The sequence below is a fragment of the Eschrichtius robustus genome, chromosome 17 (assembly GCF_028021215.1).
Source record: "Eschrichtius robustus isolate mEscRob2 chromosome 17, mEscRob2.pri, whole genome shotgun sequence".
NCBI lineage: Eukaryota > Metazoa > Chordata > Mammalia > Artiodactyla > Eschrichtiidae > Eschrichtius > Eschrichtius robustus.
This window is the reverse complement of record NC_090840.1, coordinates 64,147,208-64,167,009: the sequence shown is the minus strand read 5'-3', so window position 1 is coordinate 64,167,009 and position 19,802 is coordinate 64,147,208.

The window sequence follows — 19,802 nt, the reverse complement described above, 5'->3', positions numbered from 1 at the left end:
TTCAGAGCTGCTCCTCCTTTCTGCTATTGCTTTGTTGCCCATTTCTTGCCCTGTCTCAATGCTGCACACATGGAATTATACTGAGTTGATATGGACCTGCTGCTGCAATGTTAGGTGTCTGGTGAAGTAGGTGCTTAAGTATGCCTTGGAAAACTGACTTAAAGGATTGCCTGTGGTTTTCTTGGGAGTCAGATAGCATTAAATCTGGCAAAAATCTTGTGACCCAGATATGATTCTAGCTGTTGATCTCTCTTATCTCTAACCTTCACAAACCCCCTTCAAGGTGGGCATTTTCATTCATTGTAAACAAATGGGCACATTAAAATGTTAAAAAAAACTTAACAAAGACACATAGCTAGGAAGTGGCAAAGCAGTGATGTGAACACAAATATGTCTAGCTGTAATCCTGGACGTTTTCTCTTATATAGCACATTGCCTACTAGGGAAATAAAGCATGTCTGTATAGAGATCCTTATAATAAAAGATAGAAATAAATGTCACAAGGACAGATTAATTGCTGAGTGTTCCAAATTTCTTTCCTGGTGACACCTCTGTCTGACTTCGTACATGGGACAAATGTTCTGCTTACTAGTTTAATGTGCCATTTTGCCACCCCGTTGGTAAGTAACCTTCCAAAGCGTTCTATGTATTGATGAGTGTCTCATCCTATATTAATAGTGATACTGGTGGCAAGGAACCTTCTGATTAGGCAGGCTCTGAATTGCGTAAAAACTGTTCATGGCAATTGTCATGAAGTTTGCGGATTTAAAGACATTTCCAATGATCCAGCATCGGCCCCAGGACATTGAAAAACCAGTGAACCTACCCAATGTTGTTAGACATGAAGTCGGAAGCCCTTTTTACTGTTCCAAAGAAAGAGTTGGATTTCCTAAGCTTCTTTGAGATTTTCTAGCCTCTTTTATTTCTTCCTTTGCCCAGCAAGACCTTCTGATTTTCCTGAGGCATCATCCCAAGCTCCTTTGACAGCAGAGCTGTTTGCTGATCAAAGGAGAATGGGTTAGTTGCCATGAGAAGCTCCTTTTTCCATCCAACCTTCTGTGTCGCTTCCCAGGTGTGCGAGAGCTTGCGTATGAGAACACTGGCAATCTCATAGAGAAATTCCTTTTGTGCCTGATACATGAAATCCTGAACAAACTCTGCATTTGCTATGATTTTTCAACGGTCAACTTCTCCCAGTTAGCTAGGAGAAGAGGTGTAGAGAAGGGGAGGAAATTCACGCACTTGAATTTACACTGAGACTTACTGAGAATTTCAAAATTGATTCATCAGATCAATCTCTTCCGATCCACCTTGGTTTGAGAGTTTCTGTCCTGAAAGCTGCTGAAGTCACATTGTGCTCTGTCACTTCGAAAACATTAATGACCTCAAAGTCATTGTATTGTGAGATTACACACGGCTAGCTTTAAGTTTATTGATTTGTTTACTTTGGTTGGTTTTAATTAAAAAACAGTCTTCCAAAGTGTATTACCATGCTGGCAAATATGCTTGAAAAGTTTCCTTCACCTTAAACATTGTACAAGCAAAACAAGACTTGTTTCATTTTGAAGAACGTGTTTTGCCTTATTTTGTTTACAGTTCCCCCTTTTCTTTTCTGCCATCTTTGGAAATTTGATGAAGTATCAGGGTAATACTAGAATCCTAATGGTGTGACCAGGAACTTTGCATTTATCGTAGTACTGTCCAGGAAGCAAAAGCAGGAGGAAAAGAGTGATTGAGACTGCCTATCATGGGCTAATTGAAATCCAGCAGTGTTTCACCACTCAGGTCATAGAAATCATTGCCTCTCCTGTAGTTTTACCCTGAACGTATTCACCGTTTCCCGTCTGTCAACAGAGACCAAACTTCAAGGATTAAAAAAACAGCAATTGTTGAAATAGTGGTAACTTTTCAACTTTGCCTACATAAGTAATAATTTTTCGTGTAGTTTAATACATCACTAATGAAACTTTTGTTTAAAGTTCCACAGTGCATCTGCCTGTTTAAAGGAGAGGCTAGGAAGCACTGTTTAAAAACGTCTTTGTTTTTGCAACCCCTTCATATGTTATCAATCAGACCAAGCATAAAATTTAAAAATATTAGAATACAATCTCTTCCGCATAGCATATTTTCAAGGAAGATTTTATATATTTTTTTCTTGATTCATAGATGTTAAACTTTGATCCATTAGAGAAAGAATGTAAACTCTTTTAACTTCAACAATAGATGGATAATAATATTCATAAATAACACTGACTATTTCCTATTTTGTGCTGTAAATTCTCAAAGTAATGATTTTAACAAAATAACTTACTCTTAGATATTAATGTCCCTGTTAAATTATTCTCTATTATTATTTTTTTAATTCCACATTTACCATGCACTACATACATCCTCAGTGTTTGGGACATTTTCAGAAACTTCTGTTTTTATTTATAAAACATTTGTTCATAATATTGTAATTAGAAACATATACACTGGAGCCTTTCTTTTAAAACTCTTTCCTTTCTTTTTTAATCTTCCAGAACAGAGAAAACTTTCCGTCACCTCTTTCTCTTTAAACTGGACAATTTAAAGGACTCGTTTTGATGTGATCTGTATTAATTATCCCACAGAAATGTTTGTGAGTTTCTTTTATTCACCAACTAGATGGAGTGGGCTTTTTCCTGGAGTTTTTCACATCTCACAGTCAGTAACCTTGCAGAGAAACACCCAGGCCTGTGCAGCTGTCACTGAGGTAGTTTCATTTTTAATCTGCAGCTCGCCTCTTCCACAGTGTGTCCCAGTGTTTCCACTTAGATCAAAACAATAATGCATATTATTGTGTAAAAAAGGAGTCCGTGTGATCAACAGGTTCTCCAGTTTCACCGAATTCTAAGGCAAATGTGGGCAAAAAATCTATGGGTTCCTACAGGTCATTTCTATATGTGCATTTTGATGTCACCTCTAACTTTATAGATATGAAACTGAAATCTTCATTTCCCTTCCCAACCTGGCTCTCATCCTAACTTCATGGTTTTTACTGCTAGTGCCAACATTCTCAATTTTCAAGCTATAAATTGGGCCATCAACTTCGATTCAGAAGTCTGATTCTTCCTATGTCTGGATAGTGCCTATATACCTTTTGATTATGTTTTTGCTTTGCTTTCCAACTCCACCACCCACTGCTATCCAGGCACTTACAGTATCAGATATGTACCTTGTCAATATCTTCCTATCCACTTGCTCTGCCTTTAATTCATTTCTCACCCCCACTCCAGTCCATTCCACCAGTCAAATGCATGCAAAGCTATCTAATGCATCTTTCTAAAATATCACTGTCCTGCTTCTCCTCTCTTGCTCAATGCCCTTTAGTAATAGTTTCAACCTCAAACCTGTTGACCAGGTCCCTCTTCAGACTTTATTTCATACTCTACCTTCTTGAGTAATGTTAATATTAACACACATTGTCTTAATCTGTTTGGGCTGCTATAATAAAAATACCATAAACCAGTAGTTTATGAATGACAAACATTTACTTCTGGAGCTGGGAAGTCCAAAATCATGGCACCAGCAGATTTGGTTTCTGGTGAGGACCTGCTTCCTTAGATGGCCCTCTTTTTGCTGTAACCTTGCATGGCAGAAGGGGCAAGGGGGCTTGATTAGGCCTTTTTTTATAAGGACACTGATCCCATTCATGGCCTAATCACCTCCCAAAGGCTCCACACCTTAATACAATCACCTTGGGAGGACAGGATTTCCACATGTGAATTTTGGTGGTACATAAACATTCAGACTGTAGCACTAATATTTATAGAAGACTTTTGAGTCTTTTCAATCTGCCAGGTGCTGTGCTAAATGCTTTAGCTACATAATCTAATTTAATCCTCGCAACTACCAGGAAGTAGATATTATTATTTCCATTTTTCACACAAGGAAAGAGACTCTCAGGTAGATATGAATAGCTCACACAAAGTTACATGGTCATAGAGATAGAATTTATACCCAGGGCTTAACCTAAAGCTATGTTCTTAACCACCATTTTATGATGCCTCCTACAAATGTTTGCCTTCAACCAAACTATTCTATTTTCTTGAGTATGCCTTAAAGTTTTCTGCCATTGTCCCCTTTTTTTCCCTCACACCATTGTACCTGGAATGCCATTCCTTCTGCCCAGTGAAATGTCGTCTATTTTTCAAATCCCATAGAAAACCTCATTTCCTTTTTAAAATCTAATCTAACCATCCCATTCTAAAGATGATTCTATTCTATGAAATTCCTGGATGCACAAAGTAAATAATTTGCTAATTATTTTTCTACTGCCCTGTGGCAGATTTATTGTTGTCCCATGCTAGTATTAATACTTTTGGTTTAAATTTATTTTTTGCGTGCTCTTATGTTGTAGTATTTATCCAGCCATATCATCAGTAGCTTGGTCTCCCTACAGTTTCTTGCATGTGGGAAGAGATAAATAAATATTTGATGATTTGATTGTTTAAGAAATTCAGTCAGATTGTTTGCCCAGACTGGACGCTCCGACTGTATTGATCAACTCAGCCATGGCGATGAAGTCAGTTATTTATGCAAACAATGCAATGACCTTGATATATTGTGATTTCAGGTGTAATTTAAACACTCCTCCAACAGAAAAATTATACTGGGTAATAAAATTTGGGGCACAAACATGAATTCTAAAATTCATAGTTTTGTGGTAATATCAGGTTCATTACAAGTCAATGGGACTAAAAATATATTTAGAAAAAAGGTTGCAGAAAATCTGTGCAGAGGAAGTCAACAATTCTTAAACAATACTTAGTAGATCAAAGAGTAATTTTCTCTGTATTGTTCTCAGACTGCCTCTAATATGTAACGTACACTAAATGTAAATTGCAAGAAGAATGATGATACCCATCCCACACTTCACCCCAATACACTCGGTTATTTTCAGACTACCTCACTCTCAGATTCTCCTTAGATTCTGAGTCCAACCTCTTCCCCACTGGAGAAAACTTCTTGCCATGTTGTGATCCTGTCACACTATCATTCAGCTTGCATTTGACCACCTCCAGTAACAGGAAACTCAGTGCTTTTGAGTTGGCCCAACCCATCGTTAGGCATTTATAATTTTCAAACAGTTCTTTCTGATAATAAGCCTCAATCTTTCTCCCTATAGCACTGCCCCATTCTCCCTTATGCTGAACAATGCTGTTTTTATATTAGATAAAGCAAAATAAACAATCTTGATGTTTTTTCCTCAATGCAACTTCTCTAATTATTTGAGGAAAGCTGCTCTGTCTCTTCCTAATCTCCGTCTCACATCTCCCCTCCCCTCAGGGCAAAAATCTCTAGTTCCTTCAGCCAATAGTCATTTGACTTAGTTTCCAGATGTCTCACCATCCTGGCTTTTCTCCTCTGGTTAGTCTCCTCCATCCTGAGAATACAATAAACCAGATGTGGCCTGAGAAGGGCAGAAAACCCTGAAACTATAATTTCTCTTGCTTTAGAAATGGTGTTTCTGTCATTGCAGCCTAAGTTTGCATTAGCTCTTAAAACAGTAGCGTTACACTCATGGCTTTTATTGAACTTGTGGTCTAAAGCCCCAGGCCTTTTATTTTCCCCTAGGAAGCGTAGTCAAGCCATGTATTTCTCATCCTGTCCTTATGTAATTGATTTTTTTAAAACTACATGTAAAGGATTTTCCTTTATGCTTTTTTGTCTTTTATCATGTAGGTCCCCAGAAGTGCATGATGGGACAGCTGAGAGAAAACCACAAGATTCTTGGCTGCTCTAGATGCTGAGAATCTGGAATGGCTCTAATGAATTACAATAGGAGTTCCACTCGACAAACACAAAACCCTATGGATTTTAAAAACCTGAGAACAAGCAAACCAGAAAGAAATCCCCCAAAGCCTCTTGTTGGTGGGAACTGCATTTTACCTTCAGTAATACTAAAATGGGAAGATGAGGAGGGAAAACACATTTAAATCCCCAGAAACTGAGGCCTCCTACGAGGACACTGCTTTTCAGTCCCTGAAACTTCCTGCCTTCATGCAGTTAGTAGGGGACCTAGTAGACGGGACATATTTTAAATATGCAGAGTTTCCTGTGTTTCCCCTTCTCTGAGCCACTTAGCACATGCTCAACAGCTTTCCCCTTCCTCCATTAGCACATAAATTACCTTTTGTCTCCAAACACTCTGGAACTTCAACAACTTCTAACTACTTGCACTATCAAAGCTCTTGTCTCCAAGAAGCAATTCTCTCTCTAGTGGAAAACGGGAAAAAAACCGCCTCTCTTTTCCAAATGTCCAGATTATTGATAAAAGGAGTCTTTCTTCAGCAATTATGTGAATTTCCATATGCACAACCCCTTATTCCTTCCCACACATTACCCTTTCTTCTATTTGGTTTTCGGACTTGGCTTTGCTCACTCCTGCATCCTTTTCTGGATGCTTGTACTCAGTTGATGAGGCGTGTCTAGCATGGAAATGCCAGAAAGGTTGAGGACCTTCCCCCCCCAAGTCAGCCCTAATCAATTTTATCTGATGGGAGAGGGTTACAGGGGGTAGACATTCAAGCTCCCTTGCAGCTGGGTAAGATAACCTCTGTAGTACAATTCTTGCCCCAGAGCTCCCCGTGTCATCAGGTGGCTAGATTTCTCATGTTACCACTCTGTCCTCTCCGACTTTTTCCTCCCTTCCTTACATGTTTCTCCTGAGAGCACTCCCACTTTAAATCATCTGCACAGTAGTTCCCACCTCAGGCTCTGCTTCTTGGTCAAACAAACTGAGGCAGAGACCTGCTTTGGAGTCATAGTCTTTAAAATTAAAGACTGGGAAAGTCATGGTCTTTAAAATTAAACACTGGGAAAGCAGATTCCATTTAATTCAACACATATTTTTAGAAGACGATCTAAAAGGCTGAATTTCTTCATTAGACTCTAAGCTTCTGGAGGCAGAGATGAGGACTAGTTGACTTGTTCCCCCGTGGCGAGCATCATGTCAAGCTCCACATACGCTGTGTTACGGAAGCACTGTGATAAATATAATGCAGCCCCAACAAAAATTAAGTTTACAATTTTAGTGAGGAAAATCAACATGCCCTAACTCCTTATAAAATAAGTTTGAATGGAGAAAGTGCATAAGAAGCTATATGCAAAGTGTTATGGGGGTCTGGAGGATCAAAAGAATAATTTCAATTGGAGGTAAAGTCCAGATTGGAGAATATTCCATGAATCTGAATAAAGATGCATATGATTTATAGGAGAAGAGAAAATCATATTGCTAGCAGCTCTTGATTACTATATGCTGTGCCCTGTGTTAAGTCTTTATAATAATAATGCGTGTAGCATTATTTTTTAAATATTTACAGAATATCTATGGTGTAGACGTTATTATTAGATCTGTTTTACCAAGGAGGTTTTGAGGCATCAAGTAATGCCTAAGCCCTCCTAGCTAAGACGTAATGGAGCCCAGATTTAAACCCATTCCATTCGGAAAGGATATTGCAAGAAGAGGGAATGTGATAAACACAGATAAAGAATCAGAAAAGAAGTCTACCAACATGTGCTTGAGTAGATATAATAGGAAAAAAGCCTGGAAAGAGATATTAGGACCAGATTATAGGATACTTGGAATACTATGCTAAGAAACTGGAATTTATTCTATAAATCATGGGGAACATTGGAAGGAGTTTAATAGAAAAGCTGAATGATAAAACTTTTATACCTAAAGAAAATTACTCCAGATGAAGGAGAGAAGATGATCAAGTGCTTCAGCTTCTTCAGAGGAATGTGGATACATTACCAAGTTTAAATGTATGTGCTGTATATTTTTTTTCTGGCTCTTTTCTATCAAGATTTTGCTGGGTCTGATCCAGTGCTTCTAACATCTATAAATGATTTTGTTAGGAGACTTGATTTCCCACAACTTTGATATTGTGACACTCTCTTCTTCGACTTTATTATCTGTGCTACTTTCTCTTCGCCCTCTTCTAAAATTCCACATGGCATCTATTCATTTATTTGGGTAACCAGTATAAAGCTGTCTTGAAAAATGCCAAAGAAGTAATACATTGCATAACGCTGAGTGAAACATCTTACAGATTCTCTTTCCCTATCTCTGTGGAAGGCTCGTTCCAAATAACCTAGCAATTGTCCCTGGTTTCTGACCTCACCTTTGTCAAACTCCCCCCAGAATCCCACAGCTCTGGTTCTCTTTCCTCTTCCCCCTCCTTCCAACCTTTTTAATCTAGTGTTTTCTGAGCCAGTAGCTCACCAGGACTTCTAAAGTAGAGAAAGGTAATCTTTCTGGGCTCTTTCTGGTCTTGTTTTTGTTTTTGTTTTTATTTCTCCATGTATTATCTAGAACCTAGGAGAAAAACACTGAAATAAGAAAGAGAGGAAGGTTCAAAAGCCTACAAACTTTCTGTCTCTTCTCTCTTTGTCTCTATCTCTGTCTCTCTCCCTCTTATTTATCTGTAGTTATTTTACAATAAGTACTGCAGTACTTATAACCCATCACTCCCTTTCCGTTGGGTGGGCCCTGGCAATTGGAGAGATTTGCAGAAGGCACAGTTGCTGTTGAACTTCACAGGACCAAGAGTTGAATTTTTGTCTTGGTCTTGCCATAGATGCAATCACTTTGGACACCCACATTCTTGAATTGCTTGACTTAGAAATTAAATGTTACTGTTAGTTCAAAGGGAACTAAAAACACCCCAAGTAAGACTTCCCGCCTACCACTGATACCTTGAAAGGAAGTACATGCTTCCTTTTTCCAAGTATGGGAATGACTCATACTACATCTCAGTTGGTTGTCAGATTGTCAATAACCATGATAAGACTTTCTGTCTTCCCAGCTCAGAGGACATAAAAAATTGGATGGGGTAGCAGCCCCTCCTATTTCTGTGATGAGCAAGCCTATGGTAGGTTTTTATTAATTTTCTATGCCTTGCATTATTAAGTCAGTCACTGATGCTTCTGTCATGTAGTAAATCCATAAAATTACCATTTGCTGAAGTTTTTCACTGCTTCAATTTATGCAGAGATATAAGACAGTTTTCTGAGCCTGGAGTATTTCTGATTACAAGAGAGAGAAGATGGCTATGTTTGATTTCAAGTCCATTCAGTCACATTTCTAACCTGCTATGTTTTTTTCCAATTTTTTCACTAAATGTATTGACCCAATTTTATAAGTCAAGAAAATAAGGCAGCAATGATAATTTACTTCTAATCTAGAGATACAGAGTCTGATGATCCAAATGGCCTCCTTAGGCTACAGAAGTAAGTAGAGACAGATCTTGGAAGACAATGCAAATACTCTTCATGCCTGGAATTGCGTATGCTATTAGTTGTTGCCTCATGACCCTGGATCTTATTATTAATTTGCCTCATGGATTAGAAAAAAGTTGTACAGAATGATTTTCCTTACGTTTGTTGCTTTAGATCTAAATCAACCTTAACAATAATTTTGTTGATTCAGACAACTGTCCTTTGTATTAACCTAACTCTAATCTACATTGCAGCCCATTTTATATCAGACCAAAATAAGCAAAGCTCTATACTTTGTTTTTTTTTTTTTTTCTTTGTAATTCCCAGAGTACATTCTTAATATTTTTGTTCTATTGTGACCGCACAATCTAGGTTTACTGGTAGGGTTGCCAGTAAAATTCAAGATGCCCAGTTGAATGTATATTTCAGATAAACCATGAATAAATTTTTAGCATAAGTATGTCCCTAAAATTGCATGGGAGACACTTAAACTAAAAAATTAGTCACGTTTTATCTGAAATTCAAATTTAACTCGGTGTTCTGTATCTTTATTTGCTAAATATGGTAACCCTATTTACTGGGAGAGTTATAATTTCCTGTAAGTTTGTTCTTTTCAATAAATCCATTTCAACAGATAGATACAGTTAGTTGTTATATAAGTTTTTATACAAATACATTAATAAATTAGGGAAAATCTTATTTTAGACCATATATTCTAAGTTGTGATTCTGATACTGTGGCCAGGATAAAGCTCCTTTTCAAACACATTGCAGTCATCTATCTACCTGTCTGTGTCCTCCATTATTCTGTGACATCAAAAAGGGAGGGAGCATACTTCACTCATTTTTGTATTACACAATTTTGGCACATAGGAGGAGCTCAATAAATATTTCTCGAATAGACTGCATAATTACAAAATGGTAGGCTGGCCCAGCAACAAAAGTGTGTGTGTGTATGTGTCTTTGTGTGAGAAAGAGAGAGAGACAGAGAGAGAGATTTTAAAATGCTTAACATGTAATGAATGATAACTTGGGCCAGCACTCTGCTAGGAGCACAGTGCTAAAGCTTAGTTCTTACCTTCTTTTTACAGAGGACTCTTTCACTAGAGGGTGGGTCAAAGCCAATCAAAGGCTATATCTGAGAATACATCAATCAATATGTGTGTCACCTAGATACTGCATCTAACAAAAAAAGGATGAATTAGTAAAAAGTCTTCATATAGTTCATGTTGGTTTCCTCATACTTCTGTTACCAAATCTTCATTTCTAAAAGTCAATTTGTAATATAGTTGGCCAGGTAACTGCAATAATAGCTCCTGTCCCCTACACTTTTTTAGAATCTTTTCACTCCTCCTTTGAGAAGCTGAATCCAGGTCCCCTCTCCTTGAATCTGTGCAAACCTCGATTAATAGAGTCTGCCTGAGGTGACAGTTTGTGATTTTCCATGAAAAAACTATGCACTTCTACCTTGCTCTCCTGGGAATCTTGCTCTGAGAACCCACATTTACTTTGCTGGGATAAATTTTCCAGTGGTTTCCCCAAGAAAGTTTACATAGGAGAAAATTTTTTTGACCTTTTGCACACTTGAAATTGTCATTTTTATACTCTTGCTTGATGAACTGACTGGCTAGTACATTTTAGATTGAACTTCATTTCACTAGGAGTTTTTTTATACATTGTTCCACTATACTTTATTTTCTGATATTGCTCTTGGGAAGGCAGATATCAGTCTGATTCCCTAGTTTGTGTAAGTGACCAGGTTTTTCATCTCTGGCAATGATTAGGATATTTTTTAAAATTTCTAATACTCTAAGACTTAATGATGATGTGACTTTTCTTCTCATTTATTAGGCTGGATGTTCAGTAAGAGGGTTATGTTTTTCAGTTCCAAGAACTGTTCTTACATGATTGCTTTGAAATTTTCCTCTCTCCCATCACCATCATTTTCTACTCTTATTTGAGCCCCTATTTGTTGGATATTGGATCACCTGGGTAGATCTTTTAATTAATTTATTTTCTTTTCTATTTTCCACTTTCTGTTTTATTGCTCTGAGTTCCTGATTTAATGTTCTATTACATCTTCTATTGAATTACTAATTTCAATGATCATATTTTTAAGTTTCAGCTATTTTCTCTAATTGTTTCTTGTGTATACCATGATACTTTTTTCTCCTTGATGCAGCATTTCCTTTTTTCTCTTTTGAAGATCATTAATTATATATATTTTTGAGGTTTTCTTTGGGTGCCTGCATCATCTGTTTCCCTTGAGTGCCTCGTTTTTCTGCTTATTTGTTTTGGTGTTTGTAATAAACTTTCCTCAAATAGCTGATCAACCTTGACTATCCAATCAGTTCTAAGATTGGGCACTTAAACCTAATTGATTAGTGCTGTGGGCTTTTAGGGCAATCACGTAGCCCACAGCTTTTTAACTGGTTAGTTTTCTCTGGGGTAGTTGGTTTCATCAATAGGGGATCCCATGGTCTTCTGTCTGAAGGGCTGTGAGGCTACTGCTTTCCTGGAGCTGGAGTCTTTCAATAAATACTTTCACTTTATTCCTTTGTCTTCAGTATTGAATTTAAATGACAACCTGTGCCTGGGCTAAGGAGGCCAGAGCTTCTCTGGTTCAATTACCCTAGAGCAGTTGTTGTTAAGCATACATCAGAGTGACCTGGAAGGCTTGTTAAACCACAGATAATTAGGCCTTGCCTCCAGAGCTTCTGATTCAGTAGGACTGGGGTGAGGTTGGGAGCTACACTTTCCCAACTGGTTCCCAGATCTGGGGCCTGAGGACCACAGTTTGAGGACCACCATTCTGGAATGTAACCCTCTGGTTTCACATGGAGATGAGTGAGACGTCTGTAACTGCATGGCATAACTTGTCATGCTTTTAGACAGTCCCACCGCTTCACCATCTCAAACTTGACTCCTGATCTCAGTGATACCTGCGGCCTCTAATTCCTGAGACTTTCTGGAATTTTTTAGGGGTAAGTAAGCAAAATTCTACTTTGCCTCCCCTTGCTTTCCCCACCCTCCCTGCAGGAATGTTGGATGGACTTGCAAGCTCTCCATTGTGTACCTTCCATCTTTATACTCTTAGGGTAAGGATTACGAACCGCCTCATTTTCTTTGCTGGTGGAGTCTGTCTCTTTTCTTCCTTTTCTTGATATTTAGGGTGTTATGTTGAAGGGAATAAACAGAAAAAATGTCTTACGTCATTTTGATGGAGTGTTATTTCAAGTAGAACAGTGAGAAGAAGGCTTCTTGTTCCCATCATTTTGAAACAGATGAGCACACAAAATCCATGATCTTGTGATTCTTGCTAGTTTTACTGTTAGAGGGTATTTTTGTGAGAACTGTATTTTCCTGGGATAGCATCATTTGAAAACTGGAAGCCCATGGTATCTAGTATCTTCCAGTTGATCAAAATACTGTAGACAGTTGATCAGAACAACATATTTACAGTTGCCTGAGTAATGGTTTGCACTTAAGAAGCACTTACATTTTGCACTGAAAGTAACAGCTGAAATGATTTTGCCCCTCTGTTTCCTTATATCAGTTTCTGTTTTATTTTGCCAGAATGTTGATTTGGTTAATTCTCATTAATCCCAAATTTCAAAAGGTGAAATGCGCTCCTCAATATCTAGAGCTACTCTATTTAATGCAGTCGCCACTAACAATATATGACTATTTAAATTTAAATGAATTTAAGGTTCAGTTCTTCAGGCCCATTAGACATCTTTGTTAGTCACACCTGGCTAGTGGCTACTGTAATGAACAGCTCAGATATGGAACATTTCCATCGTTGTAGAAAGTTCTGCTGGACAGTACAAATAGAAAACCTTTATTTACAGAAGAAAAAAAAAGAGGAAAAGAAAGAATGGCTTTGATTTTGAATGAAAACACTCTTCTGTCAGTCTTATACCTTTTACTCAGGAACTTTTGTTTGAAAATATCAGTGTCCTCAGTATATGTGCACAACATCAAAGACCACATTTTTGGCTTGATAGTGGTAGTGTGGGAGATGGAAGTGATTTACTCCAAAATGCTGGGTGGATTTGTGTGAAATCACTCCCATGCTGCTAAGGTGGAGATACACTCATGGGGCTGGAGGCTCACCTCCCACCCCAGCCCACCCCACCCATTTCCCTACCTGGTTAGTGTCAGGAGGAGGTGTGTTGAAAGGCTGAGCCACTGCAGGTGTGCTTCGTCAACTGGGATTTTGGCTCAGACTTTCTCAGATCAACACAGTGTGTGGCTTATGTGCAAAGTGCCTGCTTTCAGCGGGGAAGTGTGTGCATCAAGGCTAAATGGCTGGTTCCAAGGCAGAGCAACACTCATGGATTCTTGCCTGTACGTTTGTTGACCTTTGGATCCCAGTTTCGTTGTTGATTGATCAAATAAACATTAGAGGCTATTTATTGGGTCCCAATGAGGAGCTATTATCCCAGCCAAAGGATGATAAATATGTTTGTATTCCCGTGCCTAATTTCTAAAATGTCAAAAAATTTAAAAAGTGTACTAAAACTTGCCAGTGAAAATGAAACACTTCTAATAATCATTTGCCCAATAAAAAATGTGTACATGGACACAGAATGGCTTTATTTCAATACCACAAAAAATATTTTTTGGAAATCAGTAGGGGGAAAACACAGAAATGAGACTACATAGATAGATAATAGTTACATAGAAGTGTTGATTTAGGTCTCAGATACATAATTATATTAATTTTATTTTATTAATTAATGACATTCAGATGTCATGTACTTAAATTTTCTCTTTTCAGTTGCTCGGAAAGATAATCTCAGAACGTTCTTCTTAAAATTGCTGCAGCTTTTAAATTTTAACCTATAGAAAACAGCCTGGCTGCCCAAATTATGTTCCCTTCTGTTGTATTTGTTGCAAAACTGGTGATCTCTCCCTGGATTGGTGAAAACCTGGTCTTAACCTTAGGGCAAGGTTAGGTGTTACTGTTATGAGTCTTTGATGGGTAGAAACAACTTTCCTGCTGAATGTTTCTAAGGAGATGTATCCTCCTCCCAACCCCCATTTGCTGGTAGACAGTCTTTTCAGTGAATGGGATGATCAGAACACTTAGATTTCGGGAAAAACAAACAAACTAGTAAGACTCATTCAAAGTCAATTGGCATGTTATAATTGTAGGTACAAATAAGCTACAAATCAACGAGGTCAGTATCATGGCAGAATTACCTCTGTATCTTAGGATTTATGTCTTTTGTTTCCCAGGCCTATAGTGGTAGGCAAATAACAACATAACAACTATAATAGCAGTAATGATCATTATTGAATACTTGGTAGGTGCAATGTACGTAAAACTTGCAATAATTCTATGGGATAAAGATTATTATTCCCATTTTACAGAAAATAAAATTAAAACTTATTTTTAGCACCTTGCCCAGTGTCCCAGCTAGTAGGTGATAGTGTCCAAAACCCAAATTTGGCTGACTCTACAACCCATTTTCTTAATCACCGTGTCAGGCATTCAGTGTAACGAGTGGGATAGAATTTAGGGTGTCAGGATTACAGAACCTGAAATACTGTGTATGTTAGGAGTTAAGTTTAAACAAGAACATTTTAAAAATTCTCAGGAAAAACAATTTTCTAGGAGATACAGTGAATCTCTGATGTATCCCAATCACCTAAATAATGTTTAGCACATAGTGAGTGTTCAATGAGTACTTACTGCATTAATAAATTAAATGATTTAGGGTTGCTGTGTAACTGTTATAACTTGGGGTATACTGGGAGGTCTATAAGCTGACAGATGCATATTTTTACTTGCATGAGACACATAGCCTGGTCTATGTAATTACTGTATAAGTCAGATATATATCTATATCTATATCTATATCTATATCTATATCTATATCTATATCTATATATATATATCTCTTCCCCCATTATATTAGCCATGAATTGGTGACTTTAGCAGCTTTCTGGAAGACAATGTGTACTGAATTAAAAGATATTCCTATCTCTAACTGGTAGGGACTACTGATATTGTTCAGTGAAAGCAAGTTTACTGGTATGAACCTGCAGTAGATGCTTCAAATGTTCTCATTGCTTCAGGATGGTATGTCACTTTGCCTCAGTCTCCTAATATTCTGGAAGAAGTGAAGTACTTTCTAACATAAGGTGAATTTCTTTCCAAGAGAGACAATAAACAGCCTAAAATTAACCTCCCTTCCGTTAAATTATACCTTCAGAATCTTTTGGGATCAAGCTCATGTACCTTTGCGATTAGTTAAGTCTTAAACCATTGGAATATTTAAAATATTAGTTTGGGTAGTGTATTAATTTCCTATTGCTGCTTTAACAGATTACCACAAATTTAGTTGCTTAAAACAACATAAATTTATTATTTTATAGTTCTGGCGATCAGAAGTCCAAAATGAGTCTCACTGGGCTAAAATTAAGGTATGGCAGGGCTGTGTTGTTATCTGGAGGTTCCAGGGAAAAATCCATTTTCTTGCTTTTTCCAGCTTCTAGGGGTTGCCATGATTCCTTGTCCCATGGCCCCCCTTCCATCTTCAAAGCCAGAAATGGCCAGTGGAGTCTTTCTCAGGATGCATCACTGTGACACTGACTCTTCTGTTTTCCTCTTCCACTATTTAAGGACCTTTGTGATTATATTGGGCCTGCCTGGATAATCCAGAATAAATTCCCTAATTTAAGGCCAGCTGATTAGCAAACTTAATTTTATTTGCTACCTTAATTGCCCTTTACCATATAACATAACATATTTACATGTCCTGGGAATTAGGGCACGGGCATTTTGAGGGGATCCAATATTCTGCCTACCACAGATAGAAGCAAGAATATGGAGGTATTATGTAACAGACTTGCCTTTAGTTTTCAATTCTGTATCACCTATTTGATCTTGGGTAACTTACTTAAGTGTCTTCAGTTGCTTGGATGGCAAAACTGAGTTAATAATCACTGCTACCCAGGTTTGTCATGAAGATGTTATTAGCATCAGAGAATTCAGGAGTTTTTAACCTGTGAAAGAGAATTCTCTTGTTTAGTTTGTCATCCTATTAGATATGAAAAAACTTCTCAAAAGCATGTTGTAGTTTATAACAGTTTTTGATATCCTTTATTCTTTTTAAGTGAAGGAGGTAAAATTCATTCATTTAATACCTTCTTTATAGCTCATTACCTAGTTCTGTCCAAAAAATGACCATTGATTAAGAACTTCTTATCTGTCTTCTTATTCATCAGCTCACCATGAGGATACCATACTATGGCACAGTTCTTAAAGAGACAAGATTAATGAACTTTCAACAGTTAGAGAAAAATTGATGGTTAAATTGTGCTGACCAGGAATACAATTAAAGTTCAAGAAAGAAATAGATCTATAAAGGATGATCTAATTGCTGGGAACCTTAATGCAACATAGCATTGAAATGGACTTTCAGATAAAAGGAATAGAATTAGCAAAATGAAAAAGAGTGAATGAGAGACAGAACGTGGTATGTGAGGGAAGGCAAGCAGGGGAAAGGAAGAGAGCTATCTGACAAAACAGAGGCCATGTCTTTTTTTTTTTTAATAAATTTATTTATTTATTTATTTTAGCTGTGTTGGGTCTTCGTTTCTGTGCGAGAGCTTTCTCTAGTTGCGGCGAGCGGGGGTCACTCTTCATTGCGGTGCGCGGGCCTCTCACTATCGCGGCCTCTCCTGTTGTGGAGCACAGGCTCCAGACGCGCAGGCTCAGTAGTTGTGGCTCACGGGCCCAGTCGCTCCGCGGCATGCGGGATCTACCCAGACCAGGGCTCGAACCCGTGTCCCCTGCATTGGCAGGCAGATTCTCAACCACTGCGCCACCAGGGAAGCCCAAGGCCATGTCTTTTAGAGTCGTAGTCCTGTTTAACATGGAATATGGAACTATATCATAAAGGAACTTGAAAGCATCTTCCTTCTTTACAGGAAAAAGAAAACAGTGAAGGTTCTTAATTAGGAGATGATGAAGATGAGTCTGGAAAGAGATGAGCTTGTAGAAATTGGGGGCAAGTATGGAGTTGAGTCATAATTCCCTTCCATTCAAATATAAACAAAAATTGATATTGACCAATGCATGACTCATCAGAGCTAAATCTCTCCCTCTCCCTCAAGGATTTCTGCTTACATTAGAACTTTTAGGGAAAGAAAATGTGACCCATTGACAGAATAAGAGGTGTCTTGAGAGATATTAACTTTGACAAAGTCATTATGAGGGAGTGTGGGGAGGACAGAAGGGAGACATTTATTAAACAAAACAAAGCAAAACTCTACACTTGAGATGAATGTTCTTTGAAATCTTATGGGGTCCATTTCTGTGAGTTTTAATTCAGTGATCATTTCTGGAAAGAGTATGTGTTTTCAGAATTCTGCTTTTACTAACTGGTGACCTTTACAAAAATAATAAACTTTGAAGAACCCTAAATTCCTTCATCTTTAATATTAGGCCCATACTCCTTACCTACGAGAGGCTTTGTGGGGATTAATATAGATAACCCACCTCCATCAGTGGGCATAGTTTCTAAACAATTTCTGGACAGCAAGAAGGGAACGCATTGGAAGATATGGGGCAACTCACATGACTGAAAGGAGAATGAATGAGGGTCAATCCAGAGATCTAGGGAGAAAGAACCAAAGGGTTGTATCTTCAAGTTGCTGTCATTAGGTTATCTCATTTCTACATGATTTATGTCCTTGTATTACTCTATTCAGGATCCAAATTCCCAGGAGAAACGAAGTATCTGATGAGCCTAGTGACACAGTAAAACTTGCACAGTGCAAAACTAAACAGACAAGGAAGACTTTATTCAAGGCTATTGCAAGAGGGGAGAGAGGAGAGAACTCTGAACCAACTCCGCTGAAACAAAGGGGAGTAAGGTCTTTAAGAGGTGGGGTGAGGAGTAGATTGTAGGCTACCTGTGCTTACTAATTGGCTTTACACAAAAGGAAAGTAAACTTTCTCATATCTTCATGACAGGAGGCGATTTTACAACTTGGGGCAAAGCTCCCACCAAAGTTAGGGTCCCATCCTTCCATAGAGACTGGAAGATGAAGATTCTATCTTTCTTGATGATTACATTTCAAAGGGATGGTTCCCAGATCCTTAAGAAAGACAGTCTTGTGTTGTAAAACTGGCAAGAGGCTTTAAGAAAGATTTCCATCTCAAAGCTGTACAAGCTTTATAAGGAAAATGCTCTAAGGGAAAGGAAATGCTAAGGCCGTCTTGGTCAGCAGGGCAGGCCACGAGCCTGCCTTGGCTGTGATGGTGGGAAGAAACTGATGTGGCAAGGCATCTTGATTTATATTCCCACCAAGGCAACACTGAGTGGGGAAAAGAATCATTCTCAAAAGAAAAGTGAGATAAAGCCACTGAAAAAAAATGGGGAAAGAATGGTGGGTAAGACATCATGGAAAACTAAAATGTTCCTGGCACAGTGCTAGAAGTTAGAAAAGAAGTATAACACTTGAGTGATTTAAATTTATTTAGAAGAAATAAACAGAGCCACTCAAAGTAATTAGCAAACAATTCACAGGCAGTGTTGAAGCAAGGACAAATCCCATAAAATCGTGCCACCTCGTGAGCAATCCTCAGTACAGTGATGTCAGCAGAGGAAGTAAAATCCCACCATTGCAAATAATTAAAATTTCTACTGTGGCCCCTTAAAGTTGCCAGATGGAGGATTATAATGCACAATGCACAGCAACAGATCTTAAAAATTCTTTTTATTCATCTGTCTCCCTCAGGGTGCCATGCTGTCCCAAAGTGTCCCCAAACTGCTTTTGTTAATCAGTCAAATCAGTCAACCTCCCCCCGCTGCCCACCCCCCACACACCTACCCTCCTTTCCAGCCTATTTGTTTCTCTGTAAAATACTCTGTGCTGTTTCACATGCAGGTATTATGCAGGTATCTAAGGCAGTCCTGCTTTTTCCAGTTCTGTTTTCTACCCTTTATTCAAATGAACTAGCAATGCTGCTTCTTCCTTAGAAGTCGGAGCAGGGACATTGAGGCTCTTTGAATCCCAGAGTAAATCTGTCATTAGAGCTCAGAGATTTCAGCCTTTGATGCTGGAACGAGAACACACAAAAGCTCGTAACAACTACCGGGAGAGTGAACTAGTATCTCCCAACCACTGGGTGCCCACTGGGTACTCATCCCTGTCATGATTCCATCCTGCAAATCTGTGGGCCCATCATACAGATAGTATGTATGTTTGCCGAGGAATATGAAGATGAGATGTATCTGGTTCATCACATTTCTTCAGCCCCTATTTAACACAGGGTGTGTCTCTGAATTAGTATTTATTAGTTTTATTTTTACTAGTTTGACTTAAAAAAATTTTTTTTTTATTTTTTGGCCACACCGTGCGGCATGTGGGATCTTAGTTCCACAACCAGGAATGGAACCTGCGTCCCCTGCATTGGAAGTGCAGAGTCTTAACCACTGGACCTCCAGGGAATTCCCATGAGTTTGACTTTTTAAATTGAATTATTGAGAAACAGAATTTCAAGGTTTGAAGGAATCAGTGTTTCTTCAGCAGGTG